The sequence below is a fragment of the Numida meleagris genome, chromosome 4 (assembly GCF_002078875.1).
Source record: "Numida meleagris isolate 19003 breed g44 Domestic line chromosome 4, NumMel1.0, whole genome shotgun sequence".
Taxonomy (NCBI): domain Eukaryota; kingdom Metazoa; phylum Chordata; class Aves; order Galliformes; family Numididae; genus Numida; species Numida meleagris.
The window spans coordinates 7300960-7322730 of record NC_034412.1 but is presented as its reverse complement, the minus strand read 5'-3'; the positions used below and the strand labels follow the sequence as shown (position 1 = coordinate 7322730).

The following is a 21771-nucleotide window of genomic DNA, read 5'->3' as shown; positions in this document are numbered from 1 at the left end:
CCCCCCCCCGTCCGAATAACGCACAGAAAAAGTGCGGCGGGCGAGGGTGCATCTCTGTGGATTATGCAAATAAATGCTATCGGCCTTAACGCGTGTAATTCGAAGATGTTTATATAACCCGGAGAGGAGCGATGGATGAAAGCGTCGGAAAATGGGCGCACGTTGCGGGATGCGCACACCGGGTGATGCGCGATTTCTGCGCGGCCCGACTGCCCCCGCGCTCCCAGGGCCGCTGTAAGCTTTCTTATTGGTCGTGCCCGGGGCCTGCAGTTGATAACAACATTCCAAATAATAATGACAATAATAAAATCTTGGGGATAATGAAGTTTGAAAACCGGGGAGGAATGGGCGGCGGTGGTGTTGCTCCCGGTAACAAATGGATACCGGAGCGCGGCTCTGCGCGGGGCCGGGCCCCTTCCTCACCGCGTTTATCGCACCCATAAAGGATGGGAAATGCCCAACAACTGCGTTATCGGGGGGGTATTTACAGCTTTATTTGAACTAACTGCTTTAATTATCGACGCAATCAGCTATATCTGGCGTATCTACATCGTACCGCGCTATAGAAAACGAGGTGAGGGCTGTCCGGCTCCCCGGGGAGCTGCCTCCGCCTGCGCTGGGGGCCGATGGGTGCGCAGGGCAGAGCGGGCGCTGCCCGCAGGAACACGGCCATACCCGGGGCTCCGCGCACGGACGCACGGCGCCGGGGGGGCCGCGCAGGGATGCTTCAGTCCGAGAGGATTTATAAAACCGTTCCCTTCGGTATAATTTATGGAAATGAAAAGTGCTCGCATTAAACAAACAGTCCGCAAATGTCCTCGGTGATGGGCTCCGCGGCACACGCACTCTTATTTGCAGGTTATGCGTTTCTTTAAAAGAAAATGAACGGTAACGACTTGGATTTTGTGTATTTATTGTGCTAATAATCGCCGATTTCTCTCTGAGCCCCGAGGATACAGCCTATCGTGTTAACTGTATCGGAAAGAACATACACATTTTCATATTATTTTTCCGAACCTGCCAGTAACCAATCTAAGCAAACTATTAAGCGGTCTTGTGGAGATGGAAGATTGCAGCTCCATTTTTTGTCCTTAGCCGCAAATAGAGGTTTAACTTGCAGTAATTAGGTGAGAACTAGCCAAGCATCTTACTATTATGATGCTTGTTAAAAACGCTTCTTTTCTGCATCTGCATTTGAGTGTGTTCCCCTCCACTCTTAATCTTCTTATGGAAATGAAGGCGAACGGCAGGGAACCTGCAGAGACTTAGAGAATGTCCTTGTTAACTGGAATTTCTCAGCATTGCTAATTAGCAGAGTTTGACGACCACCAGTATTGGGGAAAGCTCTGTTTAGCCACTCACAAACCCTTCCGAGGAAGAGCAGACTAATTTTATTTTGTAATTAAAATCTGAAAAGGGCCCTATTTGACAGTTAGGGCTATGAGAGTTTTATCTCCCTGTGAAATAATTACTGCCTTGATAACTCAATTTTCCGCAAAATGTCAACTGTGAGCTCCAAAAGTTTTAATTTCATTACGTTTAAAAAAAAAATACCGAAGACGAAAACGTACAGAGAAATTTCCTCTCCCCCCTCTCCTTCTGCAGAGCCGAAGTTCCCCGGGAAGTTCCGCACACGACCCATGCCCCAGCCCCGGGGGACCTCAGCCATCAAGGGTGGGAGAAACACCCCGAGTGCCCCCCGCAATTCACAGAAACCATTTCGAGTGGGTCCGGGCCCGTGGAAGGGCAGGGCAGGGGGTGGCTTCAACCTCCTGCACGCTCCCCAAGTGACGAAAACGCCACATTTCCTCCAGCAAATAATTCCGCCACGGTGACGGACAGACCCAGCGACAACCTGGGGGCACTTAGAAGGGGAAAAAAAGAAAAAAGAAAAAAAAGCTCCATCAAACTTCAGAAGTAGGGGCCGAGCGCAGGGCCGGCCCGCACCCCGCCGGGCGCCGCACCGCACCCCGCCGGCCCGGGGCCACCCTCTCGGCGCGGCCCGCAGGGCGCGGGCGGCCGCTGGGGGAACGCGGGGGGGAGCGGAGCGCTGGAGCAAGTGTAATCCACTCTGCTTGCGTTTGGGATATTTTATTATTATTTAAAACGGTTTAATCTGCTTTTTGTCCCTGCCTGTCCAGCAAGTAGCCCGATTGTCGCTCTCAGAAGTGGCATTACACGTACAAACGATCGAGGGGGGTGAGGCACAAACCTGCACCCAGCCCCAATTTCGCCCAATAATTTCATTCAAGGGCTCTAAGGACCCTTGAAAGCTGGGGAATGCCGAGGGAGCTCCGCGTTGCTCCCGGCGTCCCCTTTCATCCCCCTTCTCCCTAATGGAAGCGCCGGGCGAGCACGCGTGCGGACAGCGCGCGGCCCCGCTACCGCCCCGCGCCGCACCGGGCCCGGCTGTGCCCCGGGGAGCGGCGGGGGCCGGCGGTCCGCTCCGAGCCGCCCCTCGGGCACCGCCCGCCCCGCGACCTCCGCCTCCAGCAGCTCTGCTGCTACTTTGCGCGGCGTTAAGGAGGGAAAAAAAAAAAAAAAAAAGCACCAAGACAGCGTTCAAGAAAAACGAAAAGGAAATAAAAGGGAGTGCCGCACCTTTCTTCCGTGGGACCACAAGGGAAATTCAAAAAAATAATCTTAAGGCTGAGATGATGGGACGAGTTGAACGTACACAATAAACATCAGCCATGCCGGCTCACGCTCACGCACCGGCGCTCGAAGTCGCTTTCAGAAGGCTCCCAACAAGCGGAGAGGCCGTGTGTCCAAGCCTGCTCCCAGGGCTCCAGAAACAGCCCTCCAGCTTCGGGTGACTTATCCCCGCATCTCGAACACCCCTCCCCGGCCCTCCATCTCCGAGCAGAGCACAACGGAAGCCGTTATTATTATTATTAGGGTTTTTTTTTTTTACGTGACCTTAAAAATAAAGCAGAAAATCAAGCGGCAGTGAGGATAAACTCGGGAATCGCCGCGTGCCATGGCGGTGAGATGGCCGCTGGGTGCAGGCCCGGCACCCCCCGAGCGCGGCCCTTCTGGGCACTCTATTTAAAGTTATCTTTCCTTCCTAGTTTTATAAGAACAAATGAGTTTTCTTTTCCCATTGTAGTTGAATGAACTCATGTATATTAAACACAAAACCCCTCCTGAAGAACGCTAACTGCTTTGCCTAAACCCACAAAGGCACAAAAATCCAGAGCTGAAGGTTTCCAGTTCCTGAATAAGTCCCCTTAACTCTCTCAGGCGCGCAGGAAAGAGAGATTGGGACCTTTTTCTGAAAGTTTTAATGCCTGGAAGGGGCTATCTCGCACAGAAATCCATTGTCTTTTGCCAAAGCTGAGGTTTCTATTTTATTTTCCTCGTTCCCCCTCACCATCTTTCTATTGACTAAAGAAAAAAAAAAAAAAGGTGTAGAAACGCGTCTGTGCATGGGATCACACGTGTCGCCCAAATCAAATGAAGTCCTCTTTGGCCCCAGAGCAGTTTTGATGGAATTATTCCAGCTCCCGCATTGAATTTGCCACGTTTCCCAAAGAAGCTCTCGCGGATTCAATGGGAACGCCTGAGGCACAGCCCGGGGTGCTTCAAGGTTGCACCTCAAACCCTGGAATCCCGAGGCACGGTTTGAAAAGTACATTAAAAATAATAAAGAAATAGAAAGAAAGAAAAAAAGCAATCTCTTTCCAGTGACTCTCAGATCACTGACACGATCGCCCATAATGGAGCCAAGGCGGTGACTTTTATCTCGCTGTTCTTCATAGTCCTTAATTTGGAGCTCATTGACAGGACAGACGGTAATGACACTTTCAGAACTGTTATGGTCTGGAGTGACAATCTCTCCATCTCGTCCATGGTTTATTGACACCATGGGCTCATTGTGACAACTTAGGCTTGTGATTTCAGAATTCTCCAGTGACGGGCTCGTTGGGGGGATTTTAATTCAAATTATAGACTAGCTGTCTATATTGTGAATTCATATTTAGACGGCGTTTAATCGGAGCAGAGAGATGGTGCTATAAATAATGCCATCAGCGCTTCCCATGTGCCTATCCGCTGTCCTCCACCCCAAGATGACCTGAAAAAGCCTTTTCAGGAGGGAGCCCGGCTGCTCCCCGGCATCCCTCGCAGGGCTTAGGCCTGTGTGTGAACAAGAGAAACCTAAAGGGCGCAAAAAGACCCGAACCCCCCAGGCTGGATTGGGGTGTGACGTAGCGGGGGAACGGGACTGCTCTCAGCACCTCTCTGTCCCGGTCGGGCTTGCAGCAGCTGTGCCTGAGGATGGGGAGGAGAAAGGAAAGGGAGAGCGAGCAAATCTGCCCCGCACTCCGGTTGCTTTTAGGGTTTATTTCCTCCCCTCTCCTGCTCCTCGAGAGCCGGAGGAAATACGGACATCCATAAAGACTGCTTCCAAAAGACATACATAAAGTAAAACCGCACTTTACCTCCAAGTGGGGACGAACGAGAACAAGCACGGAGCTGCCTCCCACCCCCCACCGCCAGGTGTGTGCCACCCCCGCCTCCCTGCCGCTTTAGGACCGGCCCGCAGCTGGCACCGAGCGAGCCCGGGAAGCGCTCCTGCTTTGGTTACAGCCTCGATTCTCTGTGCCAACTTCTGCCCCTCGGAGGGGGGACTTTACGGCCCCTTTACAGCCCTCTCAGCACTGCTGTTTCCAGGGGACCCCAGCAGCCCCGTTCGGGGTCCGGGTTAATCATTCACACTGCTGCAGGACTCACTGCGTTTTTTGCAAAGTGCCTCCTGACGTTAGAACGTGTGTACCAACCGCTCTGTATTTTTTCCGTTTCCTGTGGTAATTGACATATAATATCTCTGTTTATAGCTGGCTTGACAGATCCATACAGATGTGTATTTTTGCTTAATTTCAGAGTTATATATACCCAACGCGCGCCGAGGAAAGAAACAGTAAAGGAAATCTGGGAATTCCGTTGTGCAGAAATCTGCGCAGGGCTCTTGCTATTATTTATAGAAAATGCGATGTCTTTATTTTGGGACATATTGGGAGTCTCAAGTGGAGATCAAACCGAGAGAACGGAGCACGTACACTCCGCGCGACAAACAATGATCCTTAAAAACCGCAATTCGTACATAATGCCTAAAGGGAAAAGTTTACTGTGAGACGCACAGCCATAGGAATCATGTACTGCGGCGTTATGACTTTCAACCAGGCTGCCAACAGGAGGTACACAATCACCCCAATTTAGCAGCAATCTTTTGGTTCCCATTAGCGTTCCTCCCCGCACGCAGGACGCACAAATCGCGTTCAGTGTCACCGCACCTCGCAAACACCGCGAAGATGCCTATAAAATAAGCGGCGAATTCACCCAAAAGTTTGTGACGACGCGGCACTTCGCATATTTTGGCTGAGGGTTTTGTAACACGCAGTTTTCTTTTAATTCTGTCAACAGAGAGGAAGAAACCCCTACTCCACGCATTCACTGAAGATAACACTTCTCCTTTTCAGGAATCGGGGGAGGGGGGGTTATTTTGCTCTTTTTTTCGGAAGGGAGGAGGAAGACGACTTCATCGCTTCGCCTTCAAATATGCCATTTGCGAACATTTTGCTTTAATGAAACGGAACCGCTGGGCTCTGCTCGCAAGTAACACCTGTCAGCGCCTCGGGGGGAAATCACAACCCCAGCCCGCGGTAGGCTGCAGTGTCCCGACAGCAGCGGCACCGGGAGCTGGGGACGAGGGAAAAGTCACCCCCGGGTTTGCCCAGTGCCACGCACTAACGCGGCGCGCAGAGCGCGTGCTGTCGGCGCGGTTCCGCAGCATCACACTGGCTGGGCGACAGCGGCTTACGCGGACAGTCCTACAGGGACGGGGCTTTCGGCAGCACTGCTCAACACGTACGTCGGTGGCATTGTGTGTAATGTTTGTGCGTCCATAGAGCTCAAGCTGAAGGCGCCTTCCCTTCCCCTGATTTCTGGGCTCTCTCACACTCTGCCCATCCCCACCTCCCCACGCTCACACCCAACACCCGCCGGCCCCGGGGGCTCCGCTCCGCGGCCCGCTCGCCGCTCCCGCCGAGCCGCCGTTCCACCACCACGTCCCCGCGGGCGGCTCCGGGCGCTGCCGACAGGGGGCGCCGCAACCCGCGCTCAGCGCCGCCTCCCGCCCGGCGCGGCCCCGGAAGAGGGGGAGAGCCCGGAGCGGAGCAGGGTCGAGTGCGGATCTTCAGGCTCAGCAGATAAAAGAGATTAAAGGCTAAATTCTCTCTCTCTCTTTTCTCTCTCTCTCTCTCTCTCTCTCTCTCTCTTTTTTTTTTTTTTGGTATCAATTTTAACCAACCACGAAAGCGTAGAGCTTTTATCCTTTGATGTGTCTCAGAAAGAAACTGTTACATCAGTTGTGAAATTACATCGTTTCGGAGCTGGCCGTGGAGTGGGAAAATAATTTAATTAAAAATAATCATAATACGAGGACCCGAGCTTCCGCTGAGGCACTTAACGGCTGACACATACCCTCCGTCTCGTCTCTCCCGGCGCTCCCGATGCCGTTGCATGGGAGGAATTAAACCCACGTAACCCGGTGGGTCGGGGCTGTCCCCTCGGGGCCGCACAAAGCAGCGCTTGCCTCGCGGCACACGGTGCTCTCTGACCACATTAAGCAGAAATAAAATGGTACCCGGCTGCCCACTTTCCCCCTGCTACAAAAACTCTTCACCTGTATTTAAATAGCACGTCTTTAATTACAGCGGTTGGGGATGTATGAGGCTGAAATGAAATTAGCAGTCATTACCAGTCCTTTAACTCCGTGGTGCTTTTGATCAGCACTAAATTAGCTTTCCAGTCCTAACAAAGGCTCTATAGCAAGCAGTGGGCTGTAAATAAGACAGCTCGACCTGCCCTCAACACCTTTTCTCTTGTCAATCACAGCTCTATCATTCAGCCCAAGATTAACCTTTATCTACCAAATTCTTACCCCAAAAAACAGAGGGAGGGGTGGGGGGCAGGAAAGAGGGGGAAAACCCAACCTTAACTTTGCTAACTGTAACTAAAAAGAGCCTCCCTTTAAATGGCATTATAATGAGCCAAAATGTCAAAATCGATCATTCCCAGCCCAAATTGCAGTGCTTCGGGAGGCAGCGTTAGGCGCAGGCAGTGACACGCCTTGATTGACTCGCAACTTCCCCGGGCACGGCCTCTTCGCCCGGCGAGGGCTCTGCCCAGGGACGCCCCGCGTCTCCCCTCCGCTGTACCCCTTCTCCCAGCGCACGGCTCTGCAGGGATCCCCGTGCGGCCGCGGACCCCCCAGCTTCCCCCCTATTCCCCGGGAGCGCCCCTGGAGCCGCCGCGCAGGAGGGGAGCGGCGGAAGGGTGCTGGCTGCGCGCCTCGCCGCCGGCAGGGGGCGCCAAAGCGCAGGCTCCGCGGGCGCCGCGCCAGCGCTGCTGCGCGCCCCTTGCGCGCCCAGGTAACCCCCGCAGCGCGGCCGCCCCCAGCCCCCGCGGAGAGCCTCGGCCGCCTCCCGGACGGCGCAGCGCCGGCGTGACTCAAACGACTGCCGCCCCGCAGCGGAACCCGCCCCCGCTCTGCGGCTCACCCCGCGGGGTACCGCCGAAATAGCGGCCCCAGCCCGGAGCGGCCCGCGGGGACCCCTCGGTCCGCGCGCGCGAGGGTAGGGGCGGGCAGCGCGGGGCGGGCAGCGCGGGGCGGGCAGCGCGGGGCGGCCTCGGGAGGCTCCGCTCCTGCCCGGCAGTCCGGTCGCAAAGCGGCTGCCGCGCAGTTGCAGGCAAACCCAAACCCGCGCAAGAGTCCCTCAGTGTAACGCCGTCGAGCTCGGACCGGCGGGTGCTAAGCGGCAGCGGTATTTCTCCTTCGTTTTAAAGGTCACGGGGGAGGAAGGGGGAAAACTGTGAATGTCAAAGTTGCGGTGCAGTACTTACATGTCGGTGCCAGCGCAGGGTGGTGGCTAGTTAGCGGTTTGATTGGCAGCTTAGAGCGAAAGTCCGCGCGGACTCCTGAGCCCGAGTCAGCCGCGGGGCTCTGAGCACTTCTCACCGGACAGAGGCAGCTGCAGGCAGCCCGCACGTCCCCGCTCCTCTCCTCCTCCAGCCAGGACGGAGAATGAATCCATTTCGGCTTTTCTTCCCCCGGCTCTCCTTCCGTTTGCCTACACATCCTCCAAGTCCTAGCCCTAGCTTTTAACTGCGGTCCCTGGAACAAGAGGGGAAAAAATCGTTTATGGCTTAAAAAATCCAAATGGCTGATTCTGTGTGTGTTATAAGAATGCACCCGCAACAACAAAAAAGTCACTTCTCTGTCCCCCACCGTACAGCAGAAGAATAATAAAAAAGCTTTATATTTTTGCAGTGGGTATTCAAAGATAATTTGATGCCATTGTTTCTGCTACAGATGGTTCTTTTTAATACAATAACACTGCTCTTTGTGCATACTACACACAATAAAAATCGAAAGCGTTCTCCTGAATAACCATTTTGTTCTCGCTTGTATACAGGCCAACAAAAGCTGCCGTGAGGTAATGGGTTCTGTTTATTGAAGCCATAGAATAGAGGTTTGATAAAGATTTTTGTATATAGGGGGAAAAAAAATTAAAATGAAGACCTCGCGAGGTCGAGCTGATCCCCGCGTATTTACGACTACTGAAATATTTTATCAATATATTTCTTTGACTTGCAGCTGCAGGGTTCCCCCCGCCTCCCCCCATTTTCAACTCAGCCCAAACATCTGTTTCACTGAATGTGGGGAGCTCTGCAGCCGCGGCGGCCCCTCCGATCCGGACTTTGGGGCCGAGCGGTGCACAGCAGCCCCGAGGAGGAGGCAGAGGAACCGCGAGAAGCGGGGCTGAGCAGCGCGTGTGCGCATCTTTGCGCGTTGTTTGGCGATCCGCCGTCCCCACGCACGAACGCGGACCCCGGGAGCAGCCCCCGGCGTGGGAACGGGGCCGACCTCGTTCCGTCGGTCCTCCGCTCGTCGCTGCACGGCGGGATCGGCACCGACCCCTCCGCAGCGGCCGAGCCGCAGCCCCGGGGCGCGCCGTGCGGGTGGGGGCAGCGAGCGCCCGCGGTGCCCCGCGCTGCCGCGGAGTTCTCGTGCCCCGCCAACTTTCTGCCGGGTAATGAATACACGAGCACCGCTCCGAGGGAAAAATGGATAGCACGGAACCAGAGAGAAGCGCAGCTGGGAAATGCTTTGCCGGGTCCAGAATAGCGCGCCCGAAGCGCTGCCCGCTGCCCACTTCCCAATCTGGTTGAGACTGTAGCGAGCAGAGGAGAGCCCCGAAGCCAAAGAAAGTGCTTAGACAATGGGGCTCTGCGGGAAAGTTGTTAGGCAGTGCCTGTGTTTGTCTACCTTTCTATAGGAATTAATGCCACAGTGCTCTGTGCCTCTGTAGCCGGGACTGACAGTAATCCACCTCTGTGACTTCTGCCCTTTGTGTTTTCACAAAACTCGGCTCACTTGTAGCACGACAACAGCACGGAATAATGACTTTAACCTTCAAACATTCTTTAATTAGCTTTTTCACCAGACGCAAAGATGCCCAAATGAGCCCTTTGACAAAAACTGACCCGCGCCTTCCGATTCTACTTTCACTTTTGGGACTAAGACGTTATTGGTTCCCAACTCGTCTGAAGTCATCTAATAAGGGATTATTTAGGAACTATTACCCACACGCCAATTAAGGCCTCTCCGATGAAATTCGGGAGACAAAGATAAGCATCAAAACGGAAAATTAAACTATTTGCGCATAGCTTGTTTTTCAACAACCCATTTTCTATCTCAGGATAAACATCTTCGCGCCGGCTCGCCCCAGCCGAGCGGGGAGGGAGCGGGAAGCGGCGCCGAGGCGGCTCCGAGCGGCCCCGGGGCGGTGGCCGCGTTCCCTCCGCTCCCCGCCCGGCCCCTCCGCTCGGCCTCGGGCCCCTCCGGCCTCCCCGTGCCGCACCCCGGCCCCCCAGGCCCCGTTGCCAGCGGACGGGGGCACTCCTCTGCCCGGGCTTAACGCCGAGAGGGCGGCGGAGCGCACTCAGGAGACCTCCTATCGTTCCTCCTCTAAGCACGAAGGAAAAAGATATCAGTGGCATAAGAATCCAAACGTGCCAAAGTTGGGGAAATCGTGCGAGCGCTCTCCTAAACACTGGGCAACATTAGGGAAGAAAGTGCCGCTTCTATAGAAGGGGTATTTTGTTACTCACAGCGGTGAAGGAAAGGGATTAGTAGGGAAGGCGCGTTTCGCTACCTACAAAGGTGCTTTGGGTTAAATGGGAACCAGGCTCTGAGCAGTTTAATACGGACTTAGCGAGAAAAGATGATTTTTTTTCCCCTCAGACAAAGCAACCCGATGGCTCAGAAATTGTACGTCGTTCTTAACAGCTGTATACAGCTCTTGGAGAGAGTTTCCAAGCAAATTACAGCAGCGTCCTACAGCAGGCTGACAAAGAGATTCCGGGAATGCCACGCACCGAGGAGGGAAATACGAATCCCTCTCTTTAGCCCGAAGCACGAAATTGGCTTAAAGCTCATTTTGCTGATAGCCGGAAACGAAATCATCAGTGCGTGGGACCGGGCGGCTGCAACTTTCTGATGCGCGGGATCAACGTGCGACACTTTCTCGGGGAGGGGGAATAATTAAGGAGAAAAAAAGAAGGAAAACGCGTGGACCACGGGTTGGAAGGGCTCTGAGGGAAACTCACATCGCAACACGCCTCTCTCGCCCCGCAAGGCACCGATACGCGTAAGCTGTGTCCTGACACCGCTCCCTCGGGATGGGAAACTGAATGTCGTAGAACCATAGAGTGGTACGATGCGCCAGATTTTGGCTTTCACAATTCATTTAAGACTCGGGAAAACAAAACAGAATAAAACACCTGCATCTGGCAGTACAGATGAAATAGCAGATAACTCCACATTTACGCAATAGATCGTATCTCGTACCGGATACCCGAGCAGCGAGGAGCTGCCCGGAGGCGCTCTGCCTTAGAGGGGCTGAGCGCAGGACGCCCGACGCGGGGAGCAAACAACTCCCGAAGTCGGGAAGCCCTGCCCGGGGCAAGCAGGGCCCCGCGCGAAGGAACACCTCGGCCCCAGGCGCTCTGCCCGCTGCCCGGCCGCAGGCTGCGCGCTCCCGGGGCACATGGACGCGCTCCGCTCTCCGCGCCGTGGGCTCGGCTCGGGACGCTCGCAGCGGGGACACGGCCGTCCCGCGGCCGCCCCCGGAGCGGAGCTGCTGCGCTGCTCCCCACGCCCCGAAGGACGGGGACGGAGGTGGCCGAAAGAACCCCGGGCCGCGGGGCCGCTCACTCGCGGGTCCTTTCACTGCATTTCCCTTTTTTCACCAGGGAAAGTTCTCCCGTGCGATCGTTTCCATAAGTTCTTAGCAGCCCGCTTTCAATTAAAGCACGTTCGGGCTTTTCTATCCCCAAAGCGTGCGGGCAGCTCACCAGAATTCACACCCGTCGCACGGACACAGGGTCCTTGGAAAAGCTAGAAAAGCTTCCCACCACCTCACGGTGTTAAAAGAACATTTGCGAAATGTTCTTTTGCAATGCGAAACATTTGTCCTGGGATACGATAGTAAAAACCCCACTTAAATGTAAGCAAAGAACACGCAGTTTCCTGAGGAGCTGCAGGTTCGCAGGGCAGGCAGGCCCTTCGCTGTACAGAAATGTACATGTGAGCTTCAGATGTGCCTCCTAAAACCGGAGACATTTCAATTTTTTTTCTCCCCGTGACTGCTCTAAGAGATCTGAAATTGTTCGTGCATTATCTCAACATTTACTGCAATATTTCTGCTGCCAACTGCTACGGATAGCTGCAGTGCCAAACACGCCTTTACTGAAAGATGAGCACGGAGCAAAGGATGCATTTCTCCCGGGAAATATTCTGGAAGCATCTTGCCCACATATCTCACAGACTCGACGCCTTCCTTTATTCAATCCTTTAGATGGCAACTTTCTCTGGAGTTGGACTCCTTTCACATTCTGAAGATGAATTCATCAAGGAAGTTAGACTTGTTTGCAATAAGATATGTTCCTGTGCACGTTATGTCAATGTATCACAAATATATTGATTGTGAAAATACTTTGGCAAATAACAGCAGTAATTTAAAGCAGCTTAGATAGTCAATGTGTGTATTTATGCATACCGTAGGCATGTACTTCACATACCCATACATATGCTACACGTTCTGTGACAGTTACAAAGTCTACATATGCACAGCACGATACCTGGCATCCAGAGGACTGAGTCCCCTTTCTGCACATGCACTGCCACCCACGTCTATGGGGTATGCATGTGTTCTTACATCCTAAGTGATAAGAGATCATTCTGAATGCTGAATTCTGATCATATTGCTGTGAGTAAGGTGGCAATCCTCAAACCACGTCAGGTCATTTCTCAGAACTCCTGTCCCATTACACGCTCACTGCTGCTGTCAGCAGCCTGGGACTAGGAAGGGACAGAGCCAACCTTGGCAGAGGGCTTCCTGCAACATCCAGAGAACAGTTCCCTGGCACCGCGCTGCCTGGCACTTTGTCTGTCATCACTCACTTCAGCTGCAACATGAATTTGGAGAGGTTATTTTTTTTCTCTGGTTTCTGCACGGTTTCAGGTAGTCCCTCATCGTCACCACTTCACCGCAGTGACAGCTGCTGAACTTTAACCCCATAGCCTTCTATGAGCAGTGACTTGGAGACTCAGTGACTTTAGGAGGTATGTTCAGTATATGTGGAATCACCCAGACTTAGAGACTCTCACTGCAGCCATCACAGGACCCAGGACAGCAATAAGGATCCAAGGTGGACCAAACACACTGTGCTCAACATTTTTTGCTCTGAATGTGGGCAATGAGTGTGAATCCCTCCACACAACTTGAAATCCTCTGCCAGTGGTACAGAGTAGCAGCTCCTGACAGGACAAAAATCCAGCTGAGGGCTATTTGGGAGAATGTTAACAAATGAGGATTCACAGAAATGAGGGATATCTATTTGCAGCAGGAAAAGGGCAAACAACTCATACTGCATCTGGCACGGAATTAAAAAGTGTACAACAGATTAGATACCAGCCACTTCTATCAAATCCATGTCCAGGAACCTAGGGGGAGGGAAACACGGAAGAGCAGATGCTTAGAAGGTAAAACACCCCAATTAACCTCATTATCTTTTACAAAACTGTACTATTAATATTCAGGGGTTTTCAAATTGCTGTTGTTGTTGTTGAAGAGAATCTGTTGACTACAGCATGTGTTTTGCTGTAGTCTCCCAAATCAGCGTTGCCCTTCTTAAGGTCAGGGGAATGTATCTTAAAACATTCATATATTTAAAAAATATGTATTGTTATTTTAATAGGCACTGTGGATAGTTTAATTTGTATCTGTATTAAATTAAACATATGGTGAACAGGGTATAATAGATTTTCTATAATTTAGCTGCCAATGTGGCAACAGAAGCCAGTTACTCTCACCAGCAGACTTGTCAGTGGTTTGTTTACTAGCTTATTTGAATTAAAATAAAGCTTCGCTTCTGCTGACTGCACATCATTATCTATGAGACCATAATCCTGCTAGCAAATCCTATATCTTCCAGAACTGGCTCTTTTGTTTGGGATTACTGAGAGCTTAGCCTATAACAAAGAGGAATAAGGCATCCCTCTCATCCTCGTAATTAAGTGTGGGGAGTAATTTAGAAACAAACCCAGAAAGATGTACAATTTGGAGTTCTGCTTCCATACAGGATTGGGGAACAGAAGAGGCCAAACACTGATTATGGCAGCGCAGTGTTTAAACTATTAAATTGCTGTACAACAGGAACCCAGCTTTTAAAAAGAAACGGCAACTATCAATAAAGTATTAAGTTGCTTTATGCTGGAGACATTTTTTGCTTATCTAAAGGTATGCTGGAAAATTTGGGTGGAGCCTAGAGCCCAAAGACTATTTCAAATCTCCTATTTTCTACATGCACACACTACATATATGTCACTCTCATAACAACTCCATTTTGAAATAATACACAAAGCTGGAATTATTTTAAAGTCTCCTTTAAGTGATTTCACTATTTTTGAATAAGAACATTCTCCAGGAACAGAAATATCTCCAGCAGCAGAATATATCTGCTTAAGTGCTACCTTTTCATACCACCAAGATTCATATTTTCCTTTGGGAAACAGAGTAGGTAGTTTGAAGATGTCAGCATTTTCAAGTCACCTCAGAAATGACCGTAGCATTGGGGATGCAACAGAGAATGTTTTAACATAGGTACTCTGAGGTCAGTCAAATGTACGTGGGTGATCTTTGATGCTCAAGCTGCATTCATGTAATCCATTTCTCTTTCTGCTTGAAACATGAATTATATTATATACAAGTAGTAGAAATTAATAACGAGGTCACAAAAACTAGAAGTCTCGGGAGTATACAGATACACAATATCTATTTGCAGAGGGCTAATAAGGACAAGGGTTGATTTATAAAAGTCTTCGACATTAATTGTCACAGATGGGAATTCTGAGGACCTCTGTGAAACCAAATGAGGCCCCAGTGAATTATAAAGCAGGTCCTTAGACTTTAAAAACATTTAGGCAAAGTGACAGTTCAGAACATCTGTTAGCCTTCTGTCTGAGTACAAACTGGATGTCATGGAGTGCACAGCTGTAGGCATTCTCTGCTTCTTTTTGCCAACATCTGTCACAGCGTTACAGTAATATAGGTAATTATCAACACCTCATATAAACTGTTTGCTATTTTAATTTCTGAATAAGTAAAATTAGCATTATACCCCTTGGGGAAAAAAAATCTAGGAGAGGAAGAATATACATTCCCTTTTAAAGCTGAATGACAGATCCGATCATTTTAGGAGAGCTGAAATACAGAAAAAAAATCTCTACTACAAATAAGGTCCTTAGGATAACATAAAAGACTTAGGTGAGAACAAGTTTAAATATCCTCCCTTTCTCTCTCTCCCTCTTAAAAAAAAGCATCTGAGTCTCATCTGTCATAAGCAAAGAAGATCAGTAGCAAGAAAAGACAGGAAACCGTTAATCATCTATGGTTTTCTCCATGCACAAGCAGCTGTCAAATGATGTATGTTTTACCACAGTAACAAAGCCAAGGGCTCATCAGTACCAAGCAATTTTACTGTCAGTTGGTCATCCTTCTCAACAGCTGCAGTAAGAAGGAGATCACCTTGCCGTGGTGCATGGAGGCTCGACTTGAGCGGCTGGTGTGGGGCAATAAGCTGCAGGACTTTCAGAAATAGAAGCACAGTCAGAGGTCCCTCAACAGCCAGTGGACAAGGGTACACTTGGAAGAGACTTTCCAAAGAAACACGCCTTGAAGCCATTTTTTGGGATGTTTGGTCCCTTTTCACAGCTAGAGATAGAAACCACTGCCCCCCCCGAAGATCATCTACCTGGCTGTGGACTCGGGCGCCTGTGAAGATGCCGATTCCCAAATCATCAGCCACATTTGGAAACAGCTGCCCACTTGGTGGCTGTCTTAATGAGAGAAGTGCACCCACAGGCTCTTAGAGCACGGGATAAAGAACAGCAGAACAACAAAGCAATGCTGTCAAACGGCAGTGGAGACCATGTCAGTCTCAACTTGCAAGTATGAGCCTAGTGTCAGAAAAGAATCAAGTGGCAATGAATTTTACAACATTATATGGAAGTAATAATCACATCCAGTTCATATGTATTTTGCTTTCACCACTAAAAGAACAGCACCTCTCCTAGAAGTTAACATTCCAACATGGAAAAAGTGCCGTTAGCTCTTTTTATAAAGAGGAGGCACATGGAACAAAGTGGTCACTAATACGCTATTTTTAGTGCCTGAACTACAGTCCAGAAGATAATACCCAATTACTTGATATAGTGCTCTATACACTCTCTGAACAACAATAGTGGATTGAGAAGCAAGAGAAAGCACCAGAATATGGTTTTGAAGTCATTCAGATTTCATGTATTTTATTTTCTTCTTAAAAAATAGGCTTTGAAAAGAGGTGCAGTGTTGTCCAGGTTGAAGGAGGGGGGCCAGAGAAGAGTTTAAAGGGAGATGAGAGCAGATGGAGCTTGAGAAAGAAGAGAGAGAGACCTTGACTACAGGAAAGGAGAGCTAGGGCACAGCCAGCCAGAAATCTAGAGAAAAGAAAGAGAAAAAGCATCTGGGGTGCAGTCAGAAAAGGCATCCGCGTAGCTATAAGTATGTCATGGGCATAACTGTAAGAAAGACCACATCCAGGACAATCCATGCAGTTGTGACCAACCCAGGATTTTACCAATTCTACCGTCTCCCCTAGCTTTAACTCTGCTGGTCATCTGTAGTGACTGAGCTGCAGATTTTTTTTTTCTTCATAATCTCTGCTAGCAATAGAGCAATTTTGCTAAGGGCATAGAGAGGACAGTTGTGAATCCATACTGGTTGAGACTGATGCTGCATTTTTGGATGGGGATGTCCAGAACCATTCTTGTCTTCCTTTTTTTTTTTTGCCTCATCTTACTGTCTCCAGCATTCATTGCATGTCCCCTTTTTATTTCACACACAGTCAAGACTAGCTGGAATTGTATGTGTACTTCATGTAGTCTGGGGTCTAGCACTTCTACAAAGATAATCCAGTGTCAGGACCATTGCTGCTGTGGACCTGAACCACCTGGGAGAGGTTTGTAGACTGCCCAAGACATAAGCTGGGGCTATTTCTAGATCTTCACACTTTCAATGAGCAACTACTGCTCTGCTTTTTCTTGCCTACCACGACTCCACATCCAGGTGGATGCCAAATAGATTTTACCAAATTATAAGCTACAGGATAAATATTTTCCTCTTAATTTTGGTTTCAGTGCTAAGATTCTTAAACATTTATTTTAACACTCGCAAATAAAACTGTCTTAGTTATTCTCATCACCCGACTACCTAAAGGTATTGTTCAAATGCCAAAGAGTATGTGAGCTATTGCAGATCACATAATAGATGCCTACACATTCTCTACACTAGTAACATTTATTACTGAAACAGTGTTTTGTAAAAAGCTCTGAGATACCTAGGCCATAAAAAGTGTGATATAAAACAAAATGCTATTCAGTTCAATAGATGTCTGATAAGAAAAGAACCCTAAAATTTGAACAGTTCCTCCTCCCCTTAATCAGGCCTAACAATGGTACCCCAATCTTGGCACTCCTGCACAAAGCAATATCTGTCTTTTAAAGAGAGGAATAGGAACGTGTAGCTAACAGAGTGCGCTCATTGGTGGAACATTGTTAGGTGTTTTATAATTGATAGTTTTCAGCATCAGCACAAAGGTAAGGGCTTTAGCCTTGAATACTACCCACTAACAATGTACCCACATACAGAAAACTAGTGCTAAATGTATTTATTAAAATAAATGCTTTAAAATAGTCTGCTTTTCACACAAAGTAATTATCTTACCCTGTGTGTAAAAGGTACTTTTGTAATCAGTGGTATACAACCAGCTTCAGATACAACCACATACATACACCCCATTACACACAGTGATGCTCATCAGATTGCATGGGACTGAATCATTTCATTATGTTCTGTAGCTCAATTCTTCAATTCCTGTAACTTCAAGCTGGAATACGTCCAGATCAGCCCTGTATTCTAAGACAAAATCAAAATACTTCAAGGCCATAACCACCAAGAAATACAATCAGCTCTAAACACAGAATAAGATATTTCATACTTCTCATACATGGTTCCCATTCTAATAGTGTCAGGGCAACAGATATTTTTTTCTTTTTTGGCACTTCTAACCAATTAATTACCAAAGGAGAAGACAAATATGTTGTGGATATAAATGAATTTAGTAGCAGTCAAAATAGGAGTAGCAGCCAGTGGGAGAACTTTAAATGCTCTAAATTTTCATAAGTCCTGCTCAAGAACCTAATCAGTAAAAGCTAACACATCAATTTTTTTTTTATACCTTGGAAAGAGCAGCACGGTAAAAAAATAAAAGCCAGAAAAAAAAGAAGAGCAGAAATAGAATATAGTAACAAGTCATGAGTTTTCCACTGCACTAGACAAAAATAACCTTGTCAGTAGAATTAGGTGAGTAATCATATGGGCAAAATGTTTTAATTACTAAAAATGGTTAGTTTTGTTATCTGGAGAATCCTATCATCTCTTTTAATTAATTAATTCGCAAGTATTTGGATGACCATCAATTTATTCATAGAAATGTTTGAGAGTTGCAAGCTATGCAAATTCTGTTGCTAATTAGTTAATGGCTACATTCACCCTGTCAGTGGCTGACAATCAGATTCTTGCGCTTGTAATTCTTACACCCACCATCATTTTCTCTTAACAATACACCAGAATGTTTCTGTACTTGCATAGACTGGACGGCACTGATCCTGAGTGGCTTTCTCCCCAGGATCAGTGTTTCCATGGCAAGTCCCATGCAGAACTGTCTTGTCTTTTCCTCTCCGCAGTGTGTGTTTAGGGGCAACAAAACAGACAGTGAAGAAATACGCTTTACTCTATTATTAAAGAAGCTGATGAGAGTCACCATTATGGTCCAGACCCAAAAAGGCACTGGGGAATTAAAGCATCTTATGCTCCTCGGTATGTTCACATGCATGAACCTCCATGTCTCAAGTAACTGATTCATTCTTTTCAATGTTAAACTTTATGGAGACAGGGACACAGAATGAAGTTAAATGACGGAAGATCTCTGGATAAGATTGAAATACTGTTGGCTGATCACTGAATGACAATGATACGGTTCCTCTACCTTTGATTTTATTCATCATCTGTAATGCACAATCCCAATGTGGGGTTGTTGTTGGGTGTGTGGTGACAGTGTCCAGGACAGCTTTTATCTCTCAGAGAAGTGAGAGGGAACTGTGCTGTTTTTATTTTTTATTTCCAAGTAACTGAGATTCCCTTAAAAACCTGTAATAACATGACTCAGGTAGTGACCTAAGCTAATTAAGAAAACTAGAAATCTTCTGTAAGACTAATTTAGCCCCAGTACTATAAGATGCTAGGATCCTGTACAACCTTGGGTTTTTAAAATAGTTACACAGGAAAAATTCACTTATGTGAACTTACGCACATCAGTAACTGTTGGACTGGAGCCTGGTGAGTCAATTCACACTGCTGTTGCTGCTCCCTCAGAGCCAAATGCTTGAAATTTGTCTTTTTATATCCTTTTGGTACATTTACTTATGCTAATAATCTAATCTCACATAATAATTGACATAATATCATTTAGGATGTTCCAATTACATGAAAAAAATTATAATCCAAGTGAAAAGTCCTTTGCAACATACGTGCCCCCAAATCCTACTGCCATTTAAATGTTCAATTTCAGAGGAGCTAGTATAATTTTCTTCTTCTTACACTCTTTTTTTTTTTTTTTTTTTGCCATTCATTTTATTTCCATTACAACTCTGGAAAAAGATGCACTTCAGTGGATGATAACCAAGACTATACAGTTTAACAGATGAAGTAGCTGTTCTACATTTCAGAATAACTAAATTAAGTCCTACTAGGAATGCAAAAATTTTACATCTTTTTTTTTTTTTAAATCAGTTAGGACACTTGTTGCAAATTGACTAACTCACATTGCTTTTCTCAAAGGAAAGTGATGAACAAAATTCGTTTGACATGAAATATCCTATTCTTAAAAAGCCAAATTATAAACATAACCATACATGAACACACACAGCAGAATGGATAAGGTCAACCACTTCAATGGTCAAACCACACAAACCCTCATTTGAGCTAAATTACACTCCCTTCCCACTATGAAATAGCCCCCAAAATGGGAGTGCTTTACCAGGGAGAATGAGTAACAATTTATTTCAAGTATTTGTAAATAAGGTTAGCAGTTTCAGAACTGTAAACAGACACTTCAAGAACTTTCCATGGACTTCAGAAAAAGTTAAAAACTTCTTGGGCTTTAGGACGGGTGGTTGCAGATTCACACACCGTGTTTACAAGACCCAGCTACATGAAATCTAAAAGCACAAGAGCCATTGCACTCCGGCTGTGCCTAGCCCTCTATCCTTCCCTAATAACAAAGGTCAATGAAAGTATAGAGAAGAGTGTTGGGGGCATAAAGGGTGATTTCCTTGCCATACTTATCCAGCAACTTGAAGTTCAGGAACCTTCTAAGAGAGCTTTTAACAGGATTTTGATATTTTTTCCTTACTCCATGAATGTTGATGGAAAAATAAAAGAAGGGATGAGTAATACCAGTTGTTAGCAACTTTTTGCCCAGATTTACAGCACATTCTGAGCATTAGGAGGTAGCTGCATGTTCATCTCACAGTTTACCTGCTGCAGTTTACTTTGGAAGCCTCTGATGAACAAGCCCTCACACACGTCCCTCAAACAGCCACTTTTAATTACTTTCTCAAATTTTATTCACAATGCTGCACTCAAGAATTATTTTCCAACCTTCTCCTATGATCTTTTATGCGCCTGTACACTTCTGCATTATGAAACATACAAAAAGGAAAATGCTCATCTTCCTCCCATCTCCCCCACATTTCTATTTCTTTTCAGCTTCATTTCCCAAGGAAAAAAACTTTCTGTGACCCTGTGGGAGAACCAGCCATTTCCCCTCCTGATAACTTTTGGATTCATCGATCACATTTATTCAAGTTTGACAGAGGAGCATGCAGTCTTCGATACAAACTACGTAAAAATCAAGAACTGCAAAGAGGAGGGGAAGAAAACGTAACATTTCCAGTGTAGGAAAGACCAGAACACAAGGAAATTCCAACCTGGCCTGGGTGGCTGCCCACTAGCCAAGCCATCATGAGCCCATGCAGCACATCCCTGGCTCAAGAAACAGAAATGAGCTTCTCTTTGTCCCCAGCATTGTTAGAGGACAAGGCTGTACATCTGACGTGAAAACAAGTGGAAATTCACATGGAACTCTACAGGATGAGTGGAAGAAAAGTAGCTCTGGGTGGTTTGCTGAAGCTTACTGGGCTGGAAACAGTGCAGAAGATCTGGCTACAGCCTGGCAGAAAGTATATGACGTGACCACAGACTGGAAATAAATGGTTTGTCAGCCTGTACTAAATGAGGTATAGAAATATACAATGGAATCTTCAGTATATGTTTGCAATTATATTGCACGTAACTTTAGCATTCAGTTGTGGAAGCTAACTCTTCCTTCCTGTTTTCTCTATCAAAAGTCTAAACAGAGGAACTGCCAAATTTCATTTAGCTTTTAGACCGTACAGCTTCCACTGGACTTGTTGGAGAACCTAATATTTCCGTCAGTGGCCTGAAAAGCCTTAACACTGAGCATGTCACTGAAAGTGCACTGCTTAGGGCACAGGGTTCTGCAGAAGCTGAGGTACCAACTCTTGGATCCTTGTTCCAAACTACTGAGAGCTTTGCTGATCCTTTGGGATCATTATCCATCTCATCCATCTTCGGTTCATAATCTATTCAAAATTTTGGGAACAGAGGAGGAGAGTGGCTTTCATTTATGGCTAAAGGAGTGCCTGGCTTGGATTTCACTTTTATTTTTGGCTGGTCATGTGGGTTTTGAGATGAGAAGACACTGCAGGATTTATACTTTATCAGTAAATAAGTTTTTTATAAAACTTGGGGCAGACATTTGGCATTGAAAAAAACAACAACAAAGTTTTATGTGGCTGGAATGGCAAAAACACTCACTGATATCAGCAACATTTTCTCAAAAGTTGCTTTGCCTTTTTCCTCTTAATATTACATTTCAGCCTATGAGCCAGCCTTCCTCCTGCCAACACCTACTGGAACACAAAGGATTCTGAAACAACAACGATCTGTCAGTTGCAAAACA

The 21771-nt window shown here is 47.7% G+C and overlaps 1 long non-coding RNA gene across 3 annotated transcripts in view; it reads right to left on the bottom strand.

Annotated features, from left to right (window-relative positions):
• The window catches only part of LOC110397387, a 233785-nt gene that overhangs the window by 32269 nt on the left and 179745 nt on the right, over window positions 1-21771 (bottom strand). For all 3 annotated transcript variants that reach the window (XR_002437737.1, XR_002437738.1, XR_002437739.1), the window contains exon 4: window positions 7906-8176. This is a non-coding gene — a long non-coding RNA (uncharacterized LOC110397387). The remainder of the gene's footprint in view (window positions 1-7905; window positions 8177-21771) is intronic.